The 21,818-nt window shown below is 40.8% G+C and overlaps 1 pseudogene; it reads left to right on the top strand.

Annotated features, from left to right (window-relative positions):
- The first annotated feature begins 16,920 nt into the window (after nt 1-16,920).
- On the top strand, nt 16,921-17,878 carry LOC121160562 (annotated as a pseudogene).
- The last annotated feature ends 3,940 nt before the right edge of the window (nt 17,879-21,818 follow it).

The following is a 21,818-nucleotide window of genomic DNA, read 5'->3' as shown; positions in this document are numbered from 1 at the left end:
CAAACACCAGACCAGGATTTGAAGAATTGTCCTGATTTGGAAAACTAATATTGCCAATTCCTGGTGATGAGTTCCAAGCAAACGGAAGCAGCCCATGCTCCCTGGTCACTTTCAGTTGCTACACTGCCAGCCCACAGGTCTCAGAAACACTTTATCCTTAACTAAGGCCGGCATGTTTTAAGAGAAACATCCACACTACACCTGCTTGATAGTAAACTAGCTCCCAGTATTTCATGAAATCATTTTTCTAGTTAGTTGTGGTCACTTAGGCCTTAAAGGAAGATTTTCAATCAAGTCTACAGAATGCAAATGAGATTGCTTTAAATTGTCTCTCTCTCTTTTATTTTTTAAATTTTGTTAACTTGCACTTTTTAAGATTTATTTATTTTTATTGCAAAGTCAGATATGTAGAGAGAGGAGGAGAGACAGAGAGAAGTAGCTTCTGTCTGATGATTCACTCCCCAAGTGACCGCAACAGCCACTGCTGCACCGATCTGAAGCCAGGAACCAGGAACCTCCTCCAGGTCTCCCATGTGGGTGCAGGGTCCCAAGACTTTGGGCCACCCTCAATTGCTTTCCTAGGCCACAAGCAAGGAGCTGGATGGGAAGCGGGGCTGCCAGGATTAGAACCAGCGCCCACATAGGATCCCGGTGCGTTCAAGGAGAGGACTTTAGCTGCTAGATCACGGTGCCGGGACTCCCTTTTTTGTTTTTTAAAAGCATGAATACCTTTACTACTATTTGTCCTTATTCATAAAATCCAGTGGGAGCACAAATCTTGAACTAGGTGGTTGCTACATTGTTAGGACATCATGAAGTAACGCTCCTAGGTGTTTATTTTAAAATTTTTTTTACAGATGGCTTTTAAGTATATGAACCTGTGTAATACTTAACCTCAAACACTCTCTTCTTTCATGAAATTTAGCAGTTACACGAACATGGGAAATGTTGATATCATCTAATACAAACGTTCCTTCATTAACTTGAACTTGAGTAACCCTTCACAGTGCTTAGGACTCAGCTTGGTAAGAAAAGTTCACATTTTTTGTTTTGAGTGTCATTGCATCCAAATGGGTGGTATGGGGAATTCAAAGAAAGAAAAATTCAACCTTGGAAGTCAAGAGTTTTGTCCACAGCAATATATCTAACAAAGGAGAAATCATGGCTTATGTTTGGCATACTTTCTGTTACCCCATATTTGTAGACCAATTCAGCCAGTCCCTTAGCCTGACTTATTGTGCAACAGAGCATTTTTCTTTGACTAATCATGATAATTAACACAGTATGTTTAAGAAGACTGACTTTATGTTTTCCATAATACAACAAAAATAACCATTGTAGCTCTTCTATGTACATTTGTAAACTTTCAAATCATTTCCTTGCCTTCTTGGGATACCTGTGGGAGAATGTTATAATGATACTCTTAGTCTCAAATAAATAAATTATTTTCTTTTGTTTTTTTTTTCCATAGCTGATATCTCACTCAAAAGAAAACAAAAAGCAACTGACTTTTGATGGCTGAGAAATCACCAGGCGGAAACAAAACAAGGGGGAAGATTTGTTTTTGGTTTTCAATCCCCCCTCAGAAGTTATAGATTGCTTACAATTGTGTCAAACTGCTGAGTTAAAATTAATTCCATTGATTTCTTTACCCTCGCTCTCTTTTTTTTTTATCACAAGCTTCCCCCACCCCAGATCTTCAATAGTGCTTTCTTAGAAACATCTCAACCCTTTTTAGATCTACCATTCAAGAGTTTGACCTTCGACTGGCACAACAGCCTAGAGCTAAATTCTTACCTTGTAAGCACTCGGATCCCATTTAGGCACTGGTCCATGTCTCGGGTACTCGACTTTTCATCCAGCTACCTGTTATGGCCTGGGAAAGCAGTAGAGGATGGCACAAAACCTTGAGACCTTGCACCTGTGTGGGAGACCTGGAAGAAACTCCAGGCTCCTGGCTTTGGATCATCTCAGCTCCAGCTGTGGCAGCCACTTCAGGGAGGGAACCAGTGGACTGAAGATCTTTCCCTCTGTCTCTCCTTCTCTCTGCAAATCTGCCTTTTCAATAAAAATAAATAAATCTTAAAAAAGAGTTTGACCAAGGTAGAAAACACTTAGCTAGTGATGTGACATGACCATGCGAATTGTCTCTATGAGGGATATGTCAAGAACATGTGAGATAGGAGATGTCTTCACAGTCTGTTTTGCAATGCAGTCACTATTTATCTTAAGTCTGGCTCTCTGCACTTGATAGCAAAGTGGTTGGCAGAAGTTCCAGGTACATATGGTCCTTGTTTCTTAGGATCACAGAAAAGAAAAACTCAAGTGTTTTTCTCCATCTCATAGAAAGGACTCTCGTGGTCATGGCCAACATAGGCTATAGGCTCACATGGTTACAGAGATACAGGATCATAAGATTGGTACTGGGTGCAGGCAAGACTTAAACCAGGGAAAGTGAGTTTCCAAAAGGAAACTGATCTTTAAAATATATACTAGAAGGAAAAAAATAGAAACAGGAAGATGGAAACAACCACTTTGCACGTCTGCTTGGTTTCTTAAGTTACTAGATGTCTACAGTGTCCCTTTATCCATTTGTATCCATCTGTTGATTTGTTTTCTATTTCTCACTGTGTGCTAAAGCTTTGTACATTCATACCAGCTATGCCCACATTGTCATTTGAACTCTTGGTCATTGATTCTCAAAGCTTGGTCCTTGGATCAGCAGCATTATCATTATTGAGGAAGTTGCTAAATAGAATTGCTCATCCCACTTTGCAGTCCCAGTAAACCTGAAACATACAGGGTCCCTACATTTGGAATTTTAACAGTCCTGATGCTGACTTCAAACAATTTCCCTAGATGCCTCCACATGCTTATATGTTCTCCAAACTTTCTGTAAACATATCATTTCTGTTAAAGTATGATTTGTACTGTGTGTGTATTGGACACTTGGTCCAATTCAACCTCTTCAGAAGGATATATAGTAATCCCCAGAAGAATGGAACTAAGAACTGGTAACATTGCCCCTCCAAGCTACTGTAAATGCAACTGGACTTCCCAAGGGATACAAGGGAGGGGGCAAGAGGACCCTGCTTATGGTACCAATGGGATCAGAAACTGCTGATCTCTGATGCCAGGAATTTCCAGGATGTTGAAGGCTATGGGAAATAATACTGATTCTCTTACCACTTAGATTTTCTTTTCATCATGATGACATGAACATAGTATGGCAAAAAGATAACTTATTCCAAATAACACAAGATGTTCCCCTGTGCAGCCCAGCCGCTGTGTCAGTGTTTGTGTAGACACATGGAAGACAAACGCACATGTGGCTGAATTATCTCCGCAGTTACACATGTACAACTACTAATGATTTCAATGGGAGTTGCCCATAATAACCAAGAGTAGGATTTGGCCCATGTAGTTTAAATTGAACCAAAGCCCAATTTGTAAGACGTTAGTTGAAAACCAGCAGTGATTATAAGACTAGCGCGTGATTAAAGCTCCACCTTCAAAATCTGCTGCCCAGATATGAAAAAGTTTAAAAAATCATTATGTATTTTTTTTAACTTGCAGTAAAGGATGAATTGTTAAAACTTCCAGCCTAAGAAAAGAATTAAAGTATTGGAGGAAATTGGATATTCAGGGTGGCTGTTTTTCATTACTCTGCAGCTAATGAAAAAAGTGAGACTTCAAATAAGATTCTGCTTTTATTGTTTCTATTTCTCCAAAAGGACCTTCCTCACTTTTTCTGAAACCGTATCTGTAACCTTTTTCTGAAGCCAGCCTAATCCTAGGAAATAATGTCAAGAATTTTCAACTGCATTTTAAAGCCATTTATTTCCATCTTTTATTTTGTTGTACAATAAATTGTTTTGTTGTGTAATAAGAAATCCCAATACTCAGAAACTTAAAGCAGCCATTGACTTTGCTCATAGTTCTGTGAGGCGAGGATTTCAGGAGGGCTCGGTCAGACGCATGTCTGCTGTGTCTGGCAACAGCTGGGCATATGAAGCTGCAGGGCTCATTTCCAAGATGGCATCTTCTCTCCCTCTGATACAAGTTTAGTCACAAGTGACCTCTCTCTTTGTGGTTGGGGTTCCACACAACATGGAACATGGGAGTCTCAGGGAAATCATCCACTCTCAACTTATGTTCCGAAAGACAGGAGCCGGTTAAACCAGGATCCTAAAACCAGGATCGTTTCATTTTCATTGCTATCTTTTGTAAAAAACAATCACATGACTCACATCCATACCAGGTGAGGCAACAAGATTCTCCCTAACACTGACGATGTCTTGACGCAGAAACACATGTGTGAGGAGGTAGGTATTTTAATGATCTTTGGAAATAAAATGTGATACCTGAGGGAGATTATCACCCCCTGATTTCAACAGCTATCTTAGAGTTTTGTGTCAAGTTTATGATAGTGTGTACTGTTATCACAAAGTAGCATATGCCATGTTGTGTTGTAAATAGGAAACCACATCCATTATTTGTAGAAATAAAAAATGCATTAGCAGATTTGAGTGCTCACTTACTGAATTCCACTTAACTGGTATGGAGTTTAACTTTCATTTAACTTATAGGGTGAAATGGAAATGTAGACAAAAGTAACCTGACTAGAGTCATGAAAGTTGTCTGTGCAATTACCATATTTTAAAGGTTATAGAATGTGATGAGATTGTCTAAGTGCGCATAGCTGATATACCTTGATTTGTGATTTTCCCAAAACAGATTCTGACTCAAGGGCTTGGTTATAGTCTGTCTGGGAGGTGATATTAGGAAGCACATGGGGGAAAGTGACAGGGTAATGAAGAAACCCGTTTAATTAGTTAGTGAGTTACTCTGTAAGCAAATGATACTCCAACATACTGAGGACTCTTCCTAAAATCACATAGTGTAGATGTTAGGTGTACTTGCAGTGATGAAGAGAGTCCCTGTATACACACTTGGTTGGTGGGTATCCCTGGCGTGGCAGCTAACTTCTGATCGTCACTGAGAGGTCTTCAGATGTCAAAGAAATCCCCTCAAAGGACAGATGATAATGCTTAAGGTGGAAAGTTGGATGTGCTGGAACTGTCCACTCTACTGCCTTGTTGGTATGACACATCAATAGGCTCCGCTACATGATTAACAGCACGGTTTCAGAACGAATTTTTGAACAGTCACAACTACTATCATTTGGATACTTACTATATTCCAAGTGTTTTGTATGCAGTCTCTTTGTGAGTCATGGTAAGAATCGGATATATCCCAAAGTGATTCCTAACCTACTGTGCCACAAGGCTCTCCTAGATGGTTTTCATTTCTTAACAATATCCTGAGAAATAGTATTGCGGGGTAAGCTATTTCACAAATTGATGGCTCCCATGTTCAGATGTTCAGAAATTAATTTCTGTAATTTCCAGCATATAAGTTCATGTTTCACACACAGAAAGTCCGGAAGGATGTACATGTGATATGTACTAAGTGCATGGAACTGAAAGGATATGCTGAAGGCTTGAAGAATTTCCCTTTTTTCAAAAGCTGAAAACTGATACTTCTTGCTTTGAAGTATCCCTCACATTTTACATACCATCTACAAGAATCAAAATGAATGAGATGAGAAATGCATAGTCTTAGTAGATTCTGGCTCAGTTGTCTGGAGAGCTCATCTGAAGTCTAATTTTCTGATTTATGACCATCCGAAATGTACTAGTTCTAAACAGTCCAGCATAGTGAGGTTGTTAAATGCTAAATAAATTCCACTGTGGATATCAGATGAGAAATATTATATCAACATACGATAGATTTCAAGACACACACATGCAAGATGGAATTCACATGAAATTTTGTGTGCTTCAAAATTAAATAATCCCTGATTCATACAGGGAACTCTGGAACAGAAATGCATGCATACTTACGGAATACAAAACTGCAACCTGGCATGCTGCCCTCCAGACTCTACTTCAGAAAATGTCAGGAAAGTCCACCTGTTCTGAGTTGCATTGGATCTTCGGTAAATGCCAGCAGGCCAAGAGCTCCTGATGTTACCTTTCATGTGTGACTTTCAGAAACAGGTCTCAGTACCTTGCACCCTAAGCTGGAGGAAACTCAGTAACTCAAAACAAATTTGTTAAGGAAAAAAATGAAATGAATAAAGAGCCGGACGATTCAGTCAGTTCTTTGCTTTCCCACACGAGAATTTCCTCATAGGCACTTGGGAAGCATTAACGTATGCTTTCTGATTTGGAGATTCTGGATGCTGGCCTTCCAAGTAGTGCTTGGAAGCAATCGCGCTTTAAAGCACAGGAACTACTCCATGGAATACTACTCAGCTATTAAAAAAAGAAAACAAAATGCAGTTCTTTGTGGCTAAATGGGCCCAACTGGAAACTATAATGCTAAGGGAAATGAGTGAAGCCCAAAAGGTTAGATACCACATGTTTGCCTTGATTTAACCTGTAATTTTTGCTTGGTTGTTTGTTATTTTTTGAACCTGTCATTAATACTGTCTCAACCCAGATGTTTTGAAGAATTGAACTTGCATTATTTCTAACATATTGTTTACTCAATACTATGTCAATTAATTCCATAACATTGTATATTGATGCTGATGTTTTGTTGGGGATTTTAACTGACCGGAACTTTACTCTGTTAGCTCTACCTTCAGACCAGAGAAGGTCTCCCCAAGAGGCCACTGAACTTATCTGGACAATAAGATGCTGGACTTTATGCTAGGTATATGCTTGCAATGAAGGAATCTCAACTGAACTCGAACTGAGGTTATGCAGCAAGGTGGAGGAATCCACTATGGGGGAGGGAAGTGGGAGGGGTGGGGGGAATCCCCAGTGCCTATAAAACTGTATCACATAATACAATGTTAATAACAATTAAAAGAAGAAGAAGAAGAAAAAAAAGCACAGGAGGTTGCACAGCACAGAATACCTGCTACAGAAGGGGGTAGGTTTGAGGACCAGCCAGACACTGCATCAAGGAGTTACATGAAATTATACAAGTCACATCTTCCATCCCGACCTTACTTTCTTCCTCTAGTTGAAACTTCTGAACTCCGAAAGCTCTACAATCCCACATTTTTTTAAAATCAAAATTAGTTTCAAGGGACTGTTCCTTGAAATGATTTGAAAGGTGAGAAAATGAAAATTAGGCCATATAATTTTGACAAATGCCTTATAATTCTACAATTCAGTTTCACACTTTTAAAATCAGACACAAAAATTTCAAGTTATTCACTGTTTTTTCACACCTACACTTTTAAGGCTCACAGAAATTCAAGAGTAAGAGTATACACCCATCTCTTGTGCTTTTTGGATAGTCTATTCCAGCTCTCAGTGGTACAGGGGTTGGCTAACTTCCTATTTCTTTCAAACTGTGGCCACATGACCTTTTGACTGAGTTCCTATTGAAGGAAATGGGATTTTAATCAATGAGATTTTATTGCCATCAGGGTTTGAAGGTTGATCTGTTCTTCTACCAAGTCTTGTATCTGGTTTCCTTAGGATTAGCCTGTACACAAGGCCAGCTTTGTCTTAGCCATGTAAAGGGAGGACTCCTACGCCTGAGACGCCAGTGCACCTGCCTTGACCCAAGACTTCTCCCATAACTTCTGATCAATTCCATACCTCCCATTTCTTCAGCATCTATATTTGTATATTTACACTCTAAAGCTGTGTATGTAACAAAGAGAGAGAATCCGTTGGGTGCTTCTCAGTGAACGTCATGCTGTCCTGTCAGAACATGGAGGTTGAGTGCACAAGTGGAAGGGCAAACGACGGATTCCATTGTTTCGAAGAGGACATCATGGAATTCTCCCAATTCTTTTTGATTTGCTTGGAATTATTTTTTTCATTTTAAGGACATTTCTGGGGATCAGTATGTTACAAGCCTAGGTGATATTTTGATTCTATTGAGTCTTTTTATTGCCTTGGACATCTTTGTTTTTATTTTTCGTGATGCAGTTGTAGATATAGGATTTTCTTCCCTCTCCTGTTTCCTGCCCTGGTCTCCCCTCATGCTATTTTTCCTCATATTATCACAGTAGTATAGTCCCTTAATGTTTTATAGGTGTTAGAGTGGAAATTGCTTTTTCAACTGCCTGTGATTCTAGGACAGGGAATAACATGTGCTAGAGGAAGACCCATGTCACCCGTAGGTTTTTTTTCACTCCAGCAGATAAGGAGGGTTGGTGTGGGGAAAAGCACATAGTTCTCTCTTCTCCCCGCCCTCTTTTCTCCCACATCCCCTGACATGCCAATACAGTACACTTCCGCGTAAGGCTGGCTGGTTGGCTGGTTGGCTGGTTGGCTTGGTTAGCCGTGAGATTTACACTTATTCATCTACAATAAACAGAGAGGTGAACTTTTAAATATTTAACAGTGAAATAGCAGCACATTCAGTCAAAACCTTAAAGTCATACACTCCGGTCTATCTTTGCTTCCTTCTCTGTTTTGAAAAACTAAGCAATAGAGCAGATATGTTGATCTCACAGTATCTGTGACATTCTTTCAATTTTTGTTGAATTTGGGAAGGGCCCTTACATCAGCTTCATCTCTGGGGATTGTCTTTCAGTTTGGGAACCTATAGTGTTTTCTGCTCCACTTTCACGAACATTTTATGAGACTGTTGGAAACTTCCAGAAATCCTTTACAAATAGAAACTAGATTAGCTTTTCAGAACTAATTTAGACAAATCACAATGACACTGGGGGAAGTTTACTTAGCAATACAACAATGGTCAGGATGGAATGATTTAATCTTCCCCGCTGAAAATGGAAATGAGAATAATGACCCAATCTCAATTTTCAGAAACGTTAAGTACATAAACATATGTACTTTTGGGGCTGTATATTTCCAGTAATCAGTTTCTGATTTTTTACACACCTGTGCAACAGCAGGGATTAGCAAAAAAATTTCCAATTACACATCATACCACACACATGCTGTGTGGGAAATGCAGAATGTAAGAAACAAAATTTTAGCTTTCAAAACAAACATGAAAAGAGATGTTGCACAGGTTGCTTCTGGGGGTGGAAGAGAGAACACAATGAATGTTGGTATGGGAAGAACTATGGATGTCAAAACAGAATGTGGTGGCAAGGTTGGAGAGGCAGTTGGCAGGAGAGGGTGTCCTGGTATGGCTAGCTGATTGAGCCATGGATTCTGCCATATTCTTGCAGAATTGTAACATGTACTCATTTTTATTTGTATATGTTTGGTTTTCTTGGGTAAAGAAACAATTCTGCGCATTGTTGTGATTGTCCTTGGTCCCTAAAGTAAAATGTTGGTTGATGAGAGGAACTCTAGCAGTGGCCTTGTCGGTGAAACTTTAAGTCAATCTAAAAAACATATGATTTCCTTTATTTTTTAAGATTTATTTTTTATTGGAAACGCAGATGAGATTCATAGAGAAGAAGAGACCAAATAATCTTTTGTCTACTGTTTCTCTCCCCAAATGGCTATACTGGCCAGAGCAAGCTGATTTGAAGCCAAGAGCCAGGAACCTCTTCCTGATCTCACATGTGAGTGCAGGATCCCAAGGTCTTAGGCCACCCTCTACTGTCATCTTGGGCCATAAGTGGGGAGGTGGATGGGAAAGGAAACAGTCGGGATATGAATTGGCACCCATAGGTGATCCTGGCACTTGCAACAAGAAGTTTGGCCAATTGAGCCATTGCACCAGACTCAAAGGTATGACTTCTGCTAACTTGATACAATGTTGGAGTTAAAAGCACAGCATTTTCAAATATATCACTTGTTGTTCAGTTGTTTAAGAGTTTTAACATTACTTACAATTATGGAGATAAACAAGGATGGGAAGTTCCCAAAGCTCCATGTTTCTCATTAGTAGTTTGCTTTTTCCTATTGCTTCTATTCCTGGTGGAAAGAAGGGGGGACTAAAATCGTTGGGTGAGGGCTTTGGCTTCATAGATTAGGAGACTTTATTTGGGCTACTTGTGATAGTAGGACTCCCTGGTGAAAATTCAGGGAGACTGAATTTTTGTTCCCCATATTCAGCACCTCCAAGACTGCTGGCTGGTTCTCTTTCCTGTGCACCTGTGAGAATACTCAAGGAGGCAATTCACAGTTATTCTTGGACTTCTTGGAGAATTCACAACAGCTTGATTTCAAAAACATGGATGCTGGAGCACTGCCTGATTGTGAAATGTTTTAAGGTGTTGTGATATTCTTAGCAAGGCCAATACTTCAGACATAGAAATAAAGTGAAAGTTCAAAATAGAGCTGTGCATAAGTAGAAAGGAAATATCTGAAAAATAGCAATAAAAAGTTAAAGGTAATTAGATACTTGGGGAATTGTGTCCTGGGCTGGCTTCTCTTGTGATTTACAAAAGTTTATTGAACTCAGGGAAAAAATAGAGTGAATGGATTTATAGTCAACTTAAATAAGCCATGTGTATTTGACTGAAAAACAATCCTGCCTGTCTGGGAAAGCTGTGTTCTTCATCTGTGGCAGAGATACACAGGGATTGGGAGAGGAAGGTAGCATCTTCTTGCAGAGGAATTTGTCAGATGAACCCTAGTGATCACTGGCACAGAAGGCAGTCCTGATTGTCTCCCAACATCCACCTTCCTTCCCCTCTTTGTGTAGTTACATTTGGTTGGACTAGCATTGATGTTCAGGCACAGCTTCCAAGGTGAACCCAAAGAACCAAACCCCAGAGTAATGCTACCCGCTGTCGACTCTAGTAAGGAGTCCTAAATGGGCACATGAATAATATAGCGAAATGTGCATCTTCTGTTCGATAGTTGTGACATTGGAAGTCTTTTGCATTTGATGTGATGTACGTATGAGAGACCTGACGTTACTATAACCATTTTGCTACCATGAAGGGGATGCCAATTTTATTCTAATCCAACTGGGACAACACCAGGCAAAGCATGTTGTTTTCCTGACCGCTGGGATTAGTTCAAAAGTCGACACAGGATTAAAGTTTATCCATGGAGGGAAAAAACCATGAGTTTGATTGTTAAAGGATTGAAAATATATACATTTTCACATCTCCTTAATGCTGTGGTGTAAGAAATCTCAAGCCGGATGTTACTTCCAAGAAGGACAGTGACCTGAAGATGCAGTCGGTGCCTCAAAGACCCGGGGATTGGACAACTGCACAGAAATGGGGCTGAGACTTTGATCAAATCTCTCCTGAAGTTTTTCACTCTCCTCAGCTTTCAGTTTTGTATGCCAGTATTTTCTGTTACAAATAAATGAATCAGTTGAGTTGGAAGCATAAGTTGATTTGGACAAACTTGAATCAGCATTGATTTCTAAAGAGGAGCTGGTGTGCTACACTGTTGTAAGCCACCATGCATACGAAAGTGCACATTAATTTTTGGAAATGTTCTGAAGTGAACACTACCACGTAAAAGAAAACAATAAAACATGCAAATTTAAATCTACACCTTCACTATGTAGGTCAAATGTCACAGTCACTTAGTTTCAACTGATTTACTGGAGAAAACACAAAAGCATATAATAGGAATCAGATGTACTACAAGTTGCATATAACTAATTGGATTCAACAAAATCCTGGAGATGTTTCTGCTCTTTTTTTTTTTTTGAGCAATCCAACAATTTAGTCAAAATAGAAACTGTCTTTTTTCAATTCAGAGCAACAAATGAAAAATATACAGTACAACATAGGAAAACAACGCAATTTTGTTCAACTGAAACACACACACATACCAAGAAAACTACAAACATATATACACAAGCACACAGAAAAAATTATACAATGACACACACAAATAATTTACCCAAACACAAAACAAAACTGTCTCGCATGCCGAAACCCATGGGTACTTATACACAAAGAAAGGGCATCTGTCCTGTCTCAACAAGGGCAGCTTTCGCTACAGTGACAATCCAAATGATCAAAATGCCCAGTGATTGTGAAATTTATGATAAATAATTTAATATTTGCATCCCTTTCCCTTCTTCAAGAAAGTGAAGGACTACACCGCTACATACAGTTATACAAGAACCAAACCAAACCCCAACATAAAAGTAATAGAATTATAAAATGCATTGAATTTGACTTTTTTGTCCTCTTTAAGATTATAAAGTCAGGTAGAACAAAGAGGGCTGAAGACAAAGGATTTGATAACAAGAAATGAAGCAGAAAGAAGAGGAAAAGAGTAACTTGAATAGGGCCCAGCATGGTAGCCTAGCCACTAAGTCCTTGTCTTGCATATGCTGGCATCCCAATATGGCCACTGGTTCGTGTCCTCGTCACCCCACTTCCTATACAGCTCCCTGCTTGTGGCCTGGGAAAGCAGTAAGCCTTATGGCCCTTACACCTGTGTGGGAGACCCAGAATAAAGTCCTGGCTCCTGACTTTGGATCAGCTCAGCTCTGGCCATTGCAGCCAGTTGGGGAGTGAACCAGTGCATGGAAAATCTTACTCTCTGCTTATCTGAGTATCCAATAAAATAAATAAATCTTTAAAAAAGAATAACTTGAATAATAGCTTGAATATGTCACTCAGAAAATCAACAATGGACAGATGACATAAACGAGAGGGTCAGAGGGGAATGTCTGCATTGGATTTTTAGGATCTTTGAGTCCATCATCATCATTGTAATAATAGTTCAATCCATGTGTTTAGACATGGTCATTCTTACATCCAAAAAACCATTTGAGCTGGTCAAAGCACATATCTTAGTAAATATGTTCATCAATTTTAATTAACAACAGCTCAGCCAAAAATCATTCTGAAGATGATAAATATTTCTTGTTTTCCCATAGCCCCATTGAATGAAAAATTGCCCTGTCCACCAGACCTGCTGTCTTGGCTGTTGTGTTTTAGACCATGTACAAACAAGGCCTTGTTCTCATAGATTACTAAACCAGATATGGACATCTGATTCCAGGGCAGCAAATTTGAGCATGACCTGGCTCTAGGAGATGAACTGAACCAATCAGATTTTCCATCTCTGGGACTGAAATAAAGAAAGACAAAAGAATTTGACAGTTGGCACCACAGTAGAAACTGAAAGTTGCCTTGAGGTGAATTTGCAGCATTGTAAGCCAAAGCTACATGCAGCCAGAAGTTCAGAGAAGCAGCTATTTGGAAGAGGGGCCACGGGAAGTGGATTGGGAACTGTGCAGAATCCTGTAGCGGCATCTTAGTCACTCACAGCAGAACACAGTGTGCAGACACTAATGCTTTCCTGAAGATGACACAACTTCTAAGGTGGGGATCTGTAACAACACCCGTTTTGTGAGAAAAGGGGTCCCTCTTCTCCAGTGGAACCAAGTGAATCTTTGCAATCAACTCTGCTAGGACTGTAGCTCAAGTTAGTGCATCTCCATTCCTGTAAAACCAAGGAGTTGATGGAAATACTTGTTGACCCATTTTTGAATATTTCTGCCTGGAAGCATTAGGTTGTATTTAAGAAGTAGCTGGAAAGTTTGTTAGAAGTATGATTTCCTGGCATAGAACTGTGGAGATTCTAATTGAATTGAGTATGGAGAAATCTGCAGTGTTTCCTACAGCTGTCGAGGGACTGTTTTTGAGAAGCACTGCATAGGTCCATGTTGTCCCTTTACCAGGAATTCACTAATCCTGTGGTGCTCAAAAAGTTTGCATTTAGGACATCTTTTTATTCTTGAAATTTATGATGAACCCAAAGAACTTTCCCCTTAATCCATCAGCATTTGTTGTATTATAAGTCAGAACTGGGAAATTAAAAATATTATTAGTGGACATTTAGTGTTGCAGTTATTACCACATCCACATGCCACATCAAAGCGCCTGGCTGGGATTCCGGCTTCAGCTCTAGATTCCTGCTTCCTCACAAGGCAGATTCTGGGAGGCAGTGGTTATAGTTGAAATAGTTGGCCTTCTGTCACCCCTGTGGGAGACCTGACTTGTGTCCCTGGTTCCAGGCTCTGGCCCTAACCCACTGATAGCTATTGCAGGAATTTGAAAGTGAAATAACAGTTAGGATTTCACTCTGTATTGCTCTATGTGCTTTCCCCACAATTATAAAAAAAACAACAAGTAAAAGGACAATAAACCAGTTATGTATTGTGTCAGTTTCCTAGGGCTGCTGTAATAGAGTCATACACTGCCTGGCTTAAATAGCAGACATTTGCTGTCTCACAGCTCTGCAGGCTTCAAATTTAAAATCAAGGTGTCGACAAGGTAGATCCTTCTACGTGCACTGAGAATTAATTCCAGCTTTTTCTCCTAGCTTCTGGTAGACTCAGGTATTTCTTGACTTCTCAGTGTATCCATCTCTGTCCAAATTTCTGCTTTCAAAAGGACATCACTCATAGTGGATTAGGACACTTAATAACTTTCATCTTAATTTGATCATGTATAAAAACTATGCTCAAGTATATTAGCATTCACATGAACTGGGAGTGAACGTCTCAATATTTTTGAGAGATTCAATGGAATCTATAATTCACATTAACAAATAATATGTTTTTATGATGAAAGTTGGTGTGAAATGAATGCTTTGCAATGTTAGAAGTGTTTTTAACGACTAGTTTAATACAAGAAAATGACTTGAACTTTCCAGTTTGTTAGGATATATTGTTACTGTTGAAGTGTATGTAGAAAACATGACATCAATATAAATAGAATTGAGAAAAGGAATGGTATAATTTTTTGATGCTACCTTAACTTTATATTTTTTAAAGATTTATTGTATTATTTTTATTGGAAAAGCAGGTATACAGAGAGGAGGGGAGACAGAGAGGAAGATCTTCCATCCAATGGTTCGCTCCTCAAGTGGCCGCAATGGCTGGGGCTGAGCCAATCAAAAGCCAAGAGCCAAGAGTTTCTTCTGGGTCTCCCACATGGGTGCAGGGTCCCAATGCTTTGGGCCGTCCTCGATTGCTTTCCCAGTCAGGGAGCTGGATGGGAAGTGGGGCTTCTGGGATTAGAACTGGCAACCAAATGGGATCCTGGCACATGCAAGGTGATGATTTTAGCCACTAGACTATCGTGCTGGGCCCTACATTAAACTTTAAAAGTGATGATTCCTTAAGGGTTACTGTGATGCAGAAGTTTAAATCATATCAATCCTTTCATCCTTTATATTTGTATATCTTACAGTTCAAAGGATTTTTTTACACATGTCTTTATTTGTTTTTACTTGAAAGCCAAAGTAACAAAGATGGGGGAGAGATCGAGATCGAGAGATAGACAGTGAGAGAGATCTTGTGTCTGGTGATTCACTCCCAAATTGCCATAATAGCCAGAGCTGTCTGGTTTGAAGCCATGAGCTTCTTCCGACTCTCCTATGTGAATTCAGGGGCACGAGGCCTTGGGCCATCCTCTCTCCTTTTGCAGGCCATCAGCAGGGAATTTGGACTGGAAGTGGAACAGCTGGGACTTGAACGGGTGTTTATTTGTGATAGTAGCACTGCAGGCTGAAGGTTAGCATCCTAAGGCACTGTTCCAATTTCTACCCATGAGTATTTTATTTATGAAGTTTTTTAATTTTTATTTAATTTAAAAATATATTGGAAAGGCAGACGGGAAAGACAGAGGCAGAAAAGCTTTTGCCTGTTCATTCACTTCCCGATGCCTCCAGCAAACAGGCACAGAATTCAAGTTTTGTTTCCCAGGTGGGTAGCCGGAGCCAAGTGCTTGAACCACTGTCTTCTGCTGCCCAGAGTACACATCCCACTGACAGGAGCCCGGGCTCAGGGGCAGAAGAGGAATTTGAACACCAGCCCTCTGAGAGGGGCTGTGAGCCTCCCAAGTGGCTTCCTAACCACTGTGCCAAAAACTCACCACCCCATAATTGTATAATGTCAGGCAAGGGTCTATGCTCCCTTCATAGTCTCCTTGAAAGCTCTGAGGAGTGAATCTCACTCATCTTTTTATTATGCTGGGTATATAACACAGAACCTAGAGGAAAATACATTCTAGTTTGTACTGTCCGCTACATTGTTCCTCCACGGACCAACTTTCAATAACCAAGGTCACAGCTTTAACTGTTGCTCCAGTGTTTGTCATGATGCAGGGTTACTTATCAATGACACAATTCTGAAGACCAATATTGTGGTATAGTGGGTAAAAGCCACTACTTTTGATGCCAATCTCACAAAAAGATTTTGATTCAAGACCTGGGTACCCTACTGCTAATCCAGCCCTCTGTTAATGGCCTCACATAATTAGCACAAGATGGCGCAAGTACCTGAGCTCCTGCACTCATATGGCAGACCCAGGAGAAGCTCCTAACTCCTAGCTTCAACTTGGCCCAGTCTGGCTGTTGCAGTCATCTGGGGAGTGAACCAATGGATGGAAGCTTCATCTTTCTCTCTCTGTCTCTCTCTCTCTCTCTCTTTTCAGAATAAATAAACTTTAAAAATGTTTTAAAATTTGTGAATTCTCACAAGCAATCAACCCAGATGCATGTCAACAGAGGACTGGATAAAGAAACTGTGGCACATCTACTGGAAGGAATATACATCAACTATAAAGAAGAATGAACTTTTGTCATTTGTAGCAAAAGGTTCCCAATTGAACACTGTTACTTTTAGTGAAGTAAGCCAGTCCCAAAATAACAACAATCATCTGCACTCTCTGATATAAAACAACCAATGCACAAAGTATTTTGTACATAGACTGTACAAAGTAGACTGGCATAATGAAAGTAAAGGCACTACGCAGTAGTAGGCATTTCCACTTCTGAGTAAAAGTAGGATTAGTGATGAAACTTTTAAATATAACTCTAAAATGCTATACTTGTCCATGCTTACGTCAAGCAAACCTCTATGCCTATAAATTTATATTGTGGATAGTAATAAATGAAAAGAAAATCTCAAAAAATAAGCAACTTGCTGTACTATTGTACAATTCTGTGGGCATGCTTTAGGCTTTTGCAAACATTTCCCCTTCTGTCTAGGTTGCTCTCCATCTTGTAAACACATGGCCAGATGTCAAGTGAAAAGCCAATTGGAGTTGTAGACCAGTCCTTCGACAGCTTCTTCGGCGACACAGGCACTGGCAAGCATGTGCCCAGGGCCTTGTTTGCAGACCTGGAGCCCACGGTCATTGATGAAGTTCGCACTGGCACCTACCGCCAGCTGTTCCACCCTAAGCAGCTCATCATTGACAAGGAAGATGCCGCCAATAACTACGCCCATGGCTACTACACTGTTGGCAGGGAGATCATTGAACTTGTCCGAGAGTGCATCCACAAGCTGGCTGAGCAGTGCTCCAGCTTGCAGGGCTTCCTGGTTTTCTGCAGCTTTGGTGAGGGTACAGGTTCTGGGTTCACCTTGCTTCTGATGGAACGCCTCTCTGTCGATCATGGCAAGAAGTCCAAGCTGGAGTTCTCCATCTACCTAGCCCCTCAGGTCTCCACAGCTTTGGTGGAACACTACAACTCCATCCTCACCACCCACACCACCCTGGAGCACTCCGACTGTGTCTTCATGGTGGACAATGAGGCTATCTATGATATCTGTCGGAGAAACCTCGACATTGGGCGTCCCTGTTACACTAACCTGAACCACCTTATGAGCCAGGTTATATCCTCCAGGTTATATCATCAAGACCAAGTGGAGCATCCAGTTTGTGGACTGGTGCCCCACTGGCTTCAAGGTTGGCATTGATTACCAGCCTCTCACTGTGGTACCTGGTGGAGACCTGGCCAGGGTCCCACGAGCTGCATGTATGCTCAGCAACACCACAACCATTGCCCAAGCCTGGGCTCGTCTGAACCACAAGTTTGACCTCATGTACACCAAGTGTGCATTTGTTCACTGGTATGTGGGTGAGGGCATGGAGGAGGGAGAGTTTACTGAGGCTCTTGAGGACATGGCTGCCTTAGAGAAAGATTATGAGGAGGTGGCAGCAGACTATGGAGAGGGAGAGGATGAGGAGTATTAGTCTGTCCACAATGGCTGGTTGCTCTACTGTGCTGTTCTGTGTTGCTGTCCATTGTGTCCCTATATGTCAATAAAGGTAATAGTTTTATTTTCGTAACAAACAAACAAACAAACAAACAAACAAACAAACAAAAACATGCTTAGGCCCCTGGGGACCAGAGGTACTCCAGAAGTCTTAAGAAACTGATGGATCTGTTTGCATCACGTGCCAATCTTGATGATAATTACTGAGCCAACGAAGGAATTCATGAAAGAGAATGGTTGCCATGCCTTGAGCTTGGCTATTAAAATTGAATAATAAGGAAGTGGAGTTAGAGTTTCCCAAAGGATGACAGATGCTACTTATAAAAAAGAAGAGGGGCCTGGATTGATTAATTATTCAGTGTCCACCACAATAAGTGGTTTGTCTTTACAAAATCCCTTGTGAAGACATTTGAGAAGACCATGTTATCTAGCCATGGCCAATTTAATCATGTTGTATGCTTTGGAGTAGTGACATCAATTAATGTCTGTGGCTGAGTGAACTTAGTTACTCAATAATTGCATTTTAATATTTCAGGTTACATGCTTTCCTAGTATTGCAAATCAACACTTCATAAGAAACTGTTTTGTTATTATTTTCCTATGGTGAATGATATGATGAAATTACACGGTGTCACTGGATTTTACACAGAATTGGCATCCACATTAATTTCTCCCAGATTCCCAGCATTCGTCTTGGCCTATACATAATGTGATCATCCTATGGTAAATATTTACCTGAATTGTATTAACCTGAAAACACTGTGCAAGAAGCCTTACTCCTTTAAGTCTGTCCTTGAATGCCTCCCACAGACATAGCATGATGTATACCGGCTGAGTGATTGCCACACACCAAACCCACTGTTGAACTTCTTCATCCAAAAGAACCTGCTGTGATACTGACGAAGCCTACACTCCAGTTCACTTCCCTTACCTTATAAATGCCTTGTATATGGATGCCCTAGCCAGGCCGGACCCAATCATTGGGACTCTGGCCATGGACACTGTCACCAGATGGTGAACGAATCCTGAGCTTCCAGGAGGCCTGAGAGATTTATCCCCCCATGATGAGTACACCATGAGGGAATCTCAGGAATCTCAGGAATGGGATTAGGTCTCTGACCCCGCCCTGCTGCCACCACCTTCTGGCAGTAGGAACTTAGGGAATGGGTGTTGGCACGGTATGGGTCAGACTGGTTCACCAGTCCACTTGTGGGTCCTGAGATGGGCTGTTAGTGACGCACAACATCACTGACTGCCACATGCCAGCCCACACGAAAGTCATGGTTGAGGACATGTCTGGCAGGGCTAGATCCCAGTACCTGACTGAGTATTGGAACAGAGGATGGGTCACATTAGGAAGGGTCATGACACCAACCAGCACTTGAGAGAATCAGGTCCAGGAGGTAAATTCTGCAGGGGATAAATAGGCCCAACCCTGTGGAAATCAAAGTCCCACTTGTTAGCTTAAGAGTTGGGGTAATGATTCATGGAGCCTGCCCTCACTCACGGGTAAAGAAACTTACAATAGTCTGGGCATGTCAAGGCAGCAGTGCCCGAATGTACATCCTTAAAACAAGGTGTGGGGTGGACCGGGTTGCAATGTTCACCAGCTCATACAAGGCCAAAACGGAAGGGTAGACTATGCTGGGCACTGGCCTAACACCCTTTGGCTTGTATGAGATCTAGGCCTGGGAGCGAGTCAATTGGGGGAACTTGGGAAACTCCCCTGGTGGGCCATAACTCTCACTGACAATCACATAGTCCAGGCCTGGGGGTCTGGCAAGCTGGGCGAAGTAGTTCCAACTGTTGGCTAATGTGTGGTTTGGTTATGGAAGAGGGCAGACCAGGCAGGGCCGAGCAAACCTTAACTCATCAACAAGAAAAGAAATCAGGCTGGAGCATAGGTCATGCCGAGCTAGGCTCTTACGTCCTCATCATAACACTTAATTTGATCTGCAGTTGTTTCCCTGTACGTTTGTGTGAACGATGCCATCTCTAACTCTAACCTTATGAAGATAGGTGCTTCATCATTGGAATGTCTTTCCTATAACATGGAGCTTCGTAGAGATGCTCATAAGATGTCTGTTAAATCCTTCATGAATAAAATAGAGAACACATTTTAAGCTATATTGATTTCAGAAATAATTCTGCCTCATGTGCAACAGGTAATTCTAAGTAAAGGAGAAGAAGCAAAATGAAAAACAAAACAAAACAAAACAAAACAATGTCAAACAACCAACACTAATGCAAGTCAACATGGGGTTTTGCTGTTTAAATGTTGTGTCCCACAATGGCCCATGTCACATGATGCTTTTGAACACTGTCTGTAAATATGAAATACATATGTTCCATATTTGACTCCGTAAAACAAGGGGCATCTGGTATCCCACTGTGAACATTCATAGACTGGGTGGTGGAGATGAAATGCTTCTTCTTTGAAGTTCTCATTAATTCCTTCCTTTTCAAACTAAGGAACATGTCTAAGAGAGACCAGTGGTGTGGCCATCCACAAGACTGTGAGACTGTGGCCTGGGTCCCTCCCTACTCATACTGATTGCCCCTGAAAGAAAGAGGAAAGAACTCCATGAGACAGGAGTCATTTGCATTGAAAACATAGCCTTTTCTCTTAGACTCCACCATGAATTGTTCAGTTAAACTAGGATAGAATTTTTAAAATGAAACAGAAAATCCGTGTTTGTTTTCCAGTGCCTCATCGTCAACACCAAAGTATTTGTCTAGTTCTCATCTACATCTAGTGTTTGGCTACTTGCATTCCAGTCCCTATCTCTGCACTGCTGAGCTGCATAATCTTGTTTCATGTCACTTTTGATTTTAACTTCTTTGTTTGTAAGACATTTAAAAAGTTGAAATAGCGTAAGGACATTCCAGGACTATTAATCAAGGGAAACAGGAAACATTCTCTTGCTTGTGTACTTGTTTACTGCATTAAGCATTGCTTAAGGAAACTAGAAATTCATTCTACAACCTCACATATTTACTAGGTACAGTGGATAAGAGCAAGCACATGGATGGCCAAACTCAAATTCTGGCTTTTTAAACTTCCTTGATTTTGAGAGTTATTTTATTTTTCTAAGACTTCTTTTTATTGGAAAGGCAGATTTACACAGAGGAGAAGATACTGAGAGAAAGATCTTTCTTCTAATGGTTCACTCCCCAAATGGCTGCAATGGCCAGAGCTATACCAATCCAAAACTAGAAACTTTTCCAGGTCTCCCATGTGGATGCAGGCTGCCAAGGCTTTGGGCAATCTTTTACTGCTTTCTCAAGCCACATGCAGGGAGCTGGATGGGAAGCAGGGCCACAGGGGATGAAAACTGGTGCCCATATGGGATGCTAGCACATGCAAGGCAAGGATTTTAGCCACTAGGTTACCACATTGGGCGCATAATTTAAAACTTTTAAAAGTATCATATTAGGCAGCTCTCAAGAACATTACCTCTGAGTTGAATTTTGAAAGGCAGATACATTTGTTAGAGACGCAAGGAAGGAGAAAGATGCTCCAAGAAAATGGGAAAGGATGAGCAAACTATACAATCAACTCATGGTAATAAAATGTTCGTTATGTACCCAGCTAAGGGCTTCATATGGATGATCTAATTTACTTCTCATACTAGCACACAATGATGTTGCTATTATGACTATAACCCTCATCCAACAGGTGGAGAATCTAATGCAGAATGAGTATATTATCGTAGGTCACAGCAATAATAGGTAAGTGGTGGAATGAAATGAAATGCAAGCCCAAGTAGTCTGTGTTCTTCATCATGCTGATTTCCCAGTTGGATAGCCCCAAGATCTAGAGCCAAAGTGATCTATTGGCAATTGTCTGATGTGAGTGCCGAAAAAGTAGAACTGAACAGGAGAGATGGTCTTGCTGGGATGCTGCTCCAGTTTCT

The sequence above is a fragment of the Ochotona curzoniae genome, unplaced genomic scaffold (assembly GCF_017591425.1).
Source record: "Ochotona curzoniae isolate NIBS_2020 unplaced genomic scaffold, NIBS_Ocur_1.0 contig_4514, whole genome shotgun sequence".
Taxonomy (NCBI): Eukaryota; Metazoa; Chordata; class Mammalia; order Lagomorpha; family Ochotonidae; genus Ochotona; species Ochotona curzoniae.
Note: the sequence above shows the minus strand (reverse complement) of the source record. Positions and strands in the feature narration are given on the sequence as shown.